At 43.6% G+C, this 7,414-nt stretch overlaps 1 pseudogene; it reads right to left on the bottom strand.

The window, feature by feature from the left end:
- Positions 1-1,362, bottom strand: LOC149999897 (ornithine decarboxylase antizyme 1 pseudogene; annotated as a pseudogene).
- Positions 1,363-7,414: the final 6,052 nt, after the last annotated feature.

Below are 7,414 nucleotides of genomic sequence, written 5' to 3'. Positions count from 1 at the left end.
TACCGCTAATTTGGAGTGAGCGTTTATTTGCACAATAACAACATGCGGACAAACCCAGAAGAGAACAGGCCTGGCGTTTGCATCCCAGCGCAACAGTTGGTCACACCACCCGCACAAAGCGAGACACAAAAAGGGGCCATGGTCTGTGATGATCTGTCAGTGGCGGCAAAGGTGAGGGGCGCAGGCGGCGCAGCTGCCCCTCGTCCTCATCAGAAGACTCTCAAAACGTGTATGCCAGGAAGCAAGCGCGGGGTCTCTTGGGGACAAGGGGATGCCCAGGTCTCACACTCTCATAGCCCGTAAAGCTGAAGGTACGGAGCAGAGCGGCTCTGTCATCACGGTTCTTGTGGAAGCAAATGAAGACACGTCAACATGCAGCTGCTCCTCAGCAAACTCGAGAACTGCAAAGCAGTCTTTGCTGTCCTCCGGGGAGCGCCGCCTGGGGTCTCGGTGCAGCAGCTGCGGCTCAGCATCGCTCTCCAGTTCCTGTGTCTGGCGTCCGGGAGCCTGGTCTGGAAGTTGAGAATTTTCTTGTCATTGGACGTTAGTTCCTCTGTTACATTCAGCCTATTATCAGAGCAAAATAAATTAGCTGAACGATTGTGATCCCTCTGACTAGTCCCTCGCCCACCTGGGATCTTCAGGAGTGGGCGAGGGCCATCAGGAGTACCACCGAGGCCCTGACTCCCGGCTACTACAGCGGTTGAGAGACCGTGGAACTCGCTGCTGCGGCCGCCGCGGCTGTGCGGGCTGAGGAACAGCACGGTGCGGAGGGCGAGGACGGACGGCGGCGCTGGGTTTGCTTCCCTCCTTCTCTCTGGAGAAGCAGTGGCTGTGGAGGCTCCGCTGCAGGGAGGATTTCACCACCCGGCCGCTGGGGTCCGAAACCAGGAAAACCTCCGCTGCGCCTCACCGGGCCGCCGCCGCTGCTCATCGTTCGCAAAATCCGTATATCCATTTTTTGATGGCACCATTACTATACATTTGTGAAAGCTCGTAAGTACACACACAAGCACATGTAACACTCTCATATCCTGGGAGAATGTTAAGCTCTCTCAAACCTTGATTTTTATGTGTTCAGCACTTCTTTCCACGGCTGTGGGATCCTTCTTAGAAAAATTAAAGGTCCGTGAGGAAGAATTCAGTCCCCACCCGGTCTTCCTTGCAGCCCCGTCTTGTGAAAACACCCTCTAGAGTTGCACTGCCTCATCTCACTCCATGACAGGAGGGAAGTGACCGGGCTCCCAGAACCTGTCCTGGAGTTTAAACCAGGCTCCTGGGACAGATCTCTGTATGCACTGTGGTTCTGTAACACAGAGGTGCCATCCCACGTGGGCTCTGCCTGGGGCCGTCCTCAGTCATGTGCATCAACATCATTTCCTTCCATCGCCTCCACACATCATCCCCAGCTCTGTTTTCAACTCAAGCCTACCTGAGCCTGCTCAGCTGGAAACATCAGCAAGCCATGCACATCCCACTCTGGAAAATTCCTCTGAGCTGGGACTGTGATGGAGAGAGTGAGAGAAGCAGTTGGCAGAACCTGTGTCATGGGCCCATTCTGTTAGCCAGTGTCCACAGCCAGTGCATATTTATGAGATCTGCTTGCTTACTTTCACATAATACTTAAAAATTAACTGATGTTGAATGGAAAAACCAGGCACTGAAGAACTGTCCAAGTACCAGTCACTCCCTTTTCATCTCCTCCCTACTCCCCTTTATTAGAGAGGCCCTCGCAGTCTCCTGTTATGCACCCAATGGTCTAAACCACCCTTGGTGGACGAAACTAGCCAAGGCATCCTGGTACCAAAAACTATTTTACTCAGCCGGTGCTGCCCACAATTAGAGAAACACTGCTGGCAACTGGCAGATCTCTCTGTAAGTGGAGCCCTGATTTCAGGGCCTGAGGTGATGACTCTCCACAGCCAACTTTCCGTTCTGTGTTGGGTCCTGAACGTAAGACCCCTCAGGCTTGCTAACCAGAGGCTCCTTGTTGAAAATGTGTTGGTACTTGCAGGGCAGAGCAAAAATTGGCCGCTCTGGGATATCCAACTTACAGGAGGAATTGTGTTCCCTTCACATTGATGCAATCTGTTTCAAAGGAGGTCCCGTCTTTTCTAGACACATTGGCCACTTTGTCACTTGAAATCACAGGAGGAGTAACCAGGGAGTTCATATACTTTATAGACAGTGTGCTGCCACCATATCTGATGGAGTCCACTGCAGAGATGCTTTGTTCTGTCCCTAATCAGGCCATCCCTGATAAAAGATTGGACCCAAGCATCAGATTCATTAGGCAAACTGAACAATTAGTCAATTATGCTAGCATTAGAGAATTCCCTGGCCAAGAATAGAACCCATCTGCACATTTTTTACAAGGTTTTTTTTTTTTTTTGACTGTTGCCAATGACCTATCTGTGTGGTTCTATATACAGCAACAATTCATTATCCAAGGTCTCCCACTATGACATAAAGAACTTCAAGAACAACTTACCTCACAATTACCCAAGTACAAATCAAGGCCACTCTTTCTTTCCACATTAAACCTTAAACTGCAGAGACTCATTTCATTGTTCAGGGAAATACGCTGATTCAAATTGGCTTCAGATATCTGCTCACCCTGCCTGGCCCACGTGAGTAAACAAGTTATGAAGGTTGACATATGCCCCTTTTCCTTTTGTGTCAGCAAGGAGGAGGATCAAACCTTGAAACCTGCAACCTATATCTCTACACAAATTAAAAAGCCAGCCCATTCTTTTCTGCACAAGCCACTAGGAGCAGCTTAACCTTGCTTTATTCTCTCTAGAAAGTACCTTTGATTTATAAACAGTTTCCCTTCAACTTGATGCATGTGGTTATATCAGTCTTCATATCAGATTCTGCTTTGAGTAGGGTGTTAATTCTGCCCACAAAAGGGCTATGATAAAACAAAATGTAATCTATCAAAATGTGTCTTGCATGACAAACGCATGTTCAGAGTAGGAAATTTTCATAAGATGAGGATAAGATCCAAATGCAGAGATGAAGTCTCATAACCAAACCCAAGTTTGGCTGCCTGCCACAACAAAAGCGAAACTCATAAGACAGGTGCTAGTGGAAAAGGAAAGAGGTTTACTCAGGTGTCAGTGACCTGAAATGATGGGGGTCTCTCATTCCAAAGACTATCTTAACAGTTCTGGTCAAGCTAGCAAATTTTATGGGGCTAAAAGGGGGAGAAAAAACTGGACGTGCAGGACATGTAGGATGTGCAGGACGTGCAGAAAGTGTAGGGTGTCTTTCTCAGGGCTTCATATGGATCTTCATCATCAGCATCCTTGAGTTGGCCATCTGGTTTTTGTCAGCTGAATTCCTGTAACTGGGCGGTCCACATCAGCTAGGACCTTGAGGTCAGGCTGCTTCTTAGACTATTATAGTTTTGCTGGAAAGAGCACGTCTGCACATTAGCATCTCAGTGTGCATGCCTGCATGCACCAAAAATTGGCTGGAAGCAGCCCTGAGAAATGCATGAGTTTAGCAATATTGTGGTCTAAGTTGTCATACCTTCTTCATCCTTATGCCTGAGCTGTAAGTTCCAAATGATTTTCTAGACCATAATCAGTCAGAGAGAGAAAGGAAAAACTGGATCTGTGACAAATTTTAGACAAAGTAAAAAGCAGACTTTCCCCGCAAAAATAATTTTATTCAGTCAGCTGCCTCTGATGATAGGCATAACTCAGAGATATTGCAGGTTTGGTTCCAGACCATCGAATAAAGTGACTGTTTCAATAAAGAAAGTGACAAGAATTTTCTGGTTTCCTGGTGTATAAACAAGTTCTGCGTACATTATACTGCAGCCTGTTAAATGTGAAATACCATTATGTCTAAAAGATCAGTGTACATGTATTTTTTAAGCCTTCAGTGAGTCATAATATTATTGCTGGTGGAGACTCTTGTATCAATAATGATGCAAACATATTACCTGCCAAGCACAATAAAGTGAAACTCAATAAAATGAAGTATGTATATACTTCCAATGGTCTGAAGGACTTTAGGACAATATGGCCAGCTAAGCTTTGTTAAAAGTTGGCTTTCCACAGGCTTCATGTACTGTTTGTTTTGGGGGATGGGAACAGAAGAAAGAGCTTCTAGTTTTTCACTATATTTTCAGTCATGGAAACCTCACAGGGATGTTACTGTCTGTTTATTGAAGTGTTGTAAATTGTGAGTAATAAGTAGGTGAAAGAATTTTTTTTCAAAAGGAATTGAGGGTTTTAAAATAATATTTCATTTGTATAGCATTTCTGATACTTTCTTTTTTTCAATTAAACTTTAATTTTCTATTACAATTTACATTTAATATTATTTTGTATGAGTTTCAAGTGTACAGCATAGTGGGTAGACAATCATATGCTTTCCCAAGTGCTCCCTCAATATGTCCAGTAGCCACCTGACACCATATTTGTTATAATAATATTGTAATATATGTAACTATATTCCCTGTGCTGTACTTTATATCCTCATGACTATTTTGTAACTATCAATTTGTATCTCTTAATCCCATCACCTTTTTCACCCAGCCCCCTAACCCAACCCCCCTCCCATCTGGCAACCATGAGTCTGTTTTCTGTATCTATGGTTTTGTTTCTATTTTGTTTGTGTGTTTTGTTCTTTAGATTCCATGTATAAGTAAAATATATGGTATTTCTCTTTCTCTGTCTGACTTATTTCACTTAGTGTAGTACCTTCTAGGTTCATCCATGCTGTCCCAAATGGTAAGATTTCATTCTTTTTTATGGCCAAGCAATATTCCATCATATATACAAACCACAACTTTTTTATCCACTTGTCTGTTGTCTGTCATTTTTCAACATGTTCTGAACCCTACAATTAGAAATATAGGAGGGAATGTTATCACAGTAAAAGTATATCGATAATTTATATGTGTTTATGGTATCGTATCGGCAGCCGTCCGTCTTGAGAGACGATGGTGTAGCTTCTTAAGAGTCTATCTGCACCGCCGAGAATGGTTGTGCAGTCTGACTCAGGAGTGACACGGTATCTGTCTCCTCCCGTGTTGAATCGACATCTTGCGATGACGCTGGAGTGTCCTCTCCAGTGAAGCTGAAGCTACAGAGCCTGGGCAGGGTGATATGGAGGGTCTGCTGTTGCCCATGCAGCAGACCCCCCCTCTCTTCGCAGCTGAAGGGTCCAAGGGAAAGACGGAGTCAATACAGCTTGGCTTCAGGTGCGCCGCAGGAGTTGCCGGTGTTGACTACAACGTCAAACCGCCTTAGGGACTGCTCCGGATTTTCTGTCGGGGTTTACTCCCTTAGCCTTTCCCCTGAAGAGGTATGCCGCAAGGCAGCGGAGGTTTTTTGGAGTCAGAGTTTTCCTTCTCTGATGTGCCCTGACTGGAAGATCGAACCAGCGACACTTAGCTCGCAGGCCGACGCTCAATCCACTGAGCCAAACCAGCCAGGGTTGTGTTTATGGTATTATTACATTTATAAGGAGTGTGGAGAGAGAATAAATTTCTGATGATTATAGAATAAATGTTTGGAAATAGAGGAATCATATATAACCTTCTTATAAATTGAGTATAGATGTCCAGTACTGTCAGTCTTACAAATCACATATTTGGGGTTTTTAGGACTTGATGGCCTTTGGGCATGTGGTTATGAACTTAACCCTGGAGGATTGGGCTATACTAGATACTCCACAGAACAAACTCTACAGAGATATGTCGTGAGAAACCTTCAGGAATCTGGCCTTAATAGGTAAGAATGACAACTAATCTTCGCCTTCTTAATTAGAGGACAGTGTTTCTTAACCATCAGAGTTGGTCTAATGTGTGTAATGTAAGGATGGGAGCACATTGGTAAATAAACTGGGCATGGCCACAGCTCATCACAGAACTAGAAACTAATGATATTTCTAGAATTTCTAAAATTTTGGAATCATTGTTCTGGGTCTGCATTTTAGGTAAATATGTAATGGGAAAATCATGACATTGGCAATCAGTTGAAAAATAAGTGAAAAAAATAAGGTGAGTCACACTCACAATAGAAAACATTGTCTCACATGAGAAACCTGAATGCAATAAAATTTTAAAAAGAAGCAATCAAAACAATACATGCTTCAAACTTATTACTTCTGAGAAAACGTTCATCAAATTACTCTTATAAGACATATATGTTCAGTGTTTATAAAATAGTTCACATGAAAACAGCTTTATTATACCCTATAATGAATATCACTGTTTTGATAACAGCAAGGGTGAAGTCTTGCAGAGCATTCAATATATTCAATGTCAAACAATTTAGATAAGACAGAAAACCTACACTTTGCTATAAAACATAAAATGTAGTCCAAATATTCTAATTAATATAAAATCACTAATAAATTATAAGTAATATGCTTCATGTTTTTTTAAAACCCTCACTCAAGGATATGTTTTATTGATTTTAGAGAGAGGAAGGGGGAGAGAAGAGAGAGAGAGGGAAACATGGATTTGTTGTTTCCACTTAACTTATGCAATCATTGGTTGATTCTTGTATATGCTATAACTGGGGATGGAACCCGCAACCTTGGTGTATCAGGGTGATACTACCCCACCAGAGCCTGGTGAGGTCGTTTCTAAATGGGTTTATAAACAAGGTTCACAGTGCCTTGAGTGTCCTTGCATCTTATGCCAACCCTCACCCCAGAACGACCTCGGACATCCTGGTCCCAGTCTGACCCGACCTGGACTCCCCTCTTGCTCAAGACAAGGGGGTCACACCGCCTGGAAACTGAGTCTGATATTCCCTTCGCACACCTGTGTCACTGTTACAGAACCCCTGGGCTGCTTCAATTGAAAACAAATCCACGGGCTCTTTAGTTAGGGGCCCGATTGCCCGCCGCCAAAATTATAACTTTTAATACCAGAGTTTAGTGAAAAGAAAAAGAATTATTTATTTAACAGTTATATAGATTTAGTTATTTGCGGATTTCTGTTGTTAAGTCTTATGTTCTTTAAAACACCCATAAACACATATTCTTGCCTCCCCCCCTACCAAACCAGGCTAGTTTTAGAAAAGTCAGAGAAACCCTTTCCCTACTTTCCAAACACAGTTCAGCTTTACCAGTAGCTGCCAGTCATTCAATCCTGATTGGGGAGACCTTGTCTGTGTTATGGGGTCCACCAGCTTTTAATCCAGAACCTCGTGGGTTCTCAGCCTCCTTGTAAACTGTATAGTTAGTCCTTTTGTAATTCGCACAGTCAGTCTTAGCCTCAGTCAAATGCACATAGTCAGCCTCAGCCTTAGTCAAATCCACACAGTTAGCCTGGCTAAAATGTTTGCTGCTTATTTTTAAGTCCCTGACTACGTCCTCTGATGCAGTGGGTGCGGTAACCAGTTCTAACCATTCACAGAACCTCGCACAGGCTGTGTGCTTT

The sequence above is a fragment of the Furipterus horrens genome, unplaced genomic scaffold (assembly GCF_987537825.1).
Source record: "Furipterus horrens unplaced genomic scaffold, mFurHor1.1.pri manual_scaffold_10, whole genome shotgun sequence".
NCBI classification, from domain to species: Eukaryota; Metazoa; Chordata; class Mammalia; order Chiroptera; family Furipteridae; genus Furipterus; species Furipterus horrens.
Note: the sequence above shows the minus strand (reverse complement) of the source record. Positions and strands in the feature narration are given on the sequence as shown.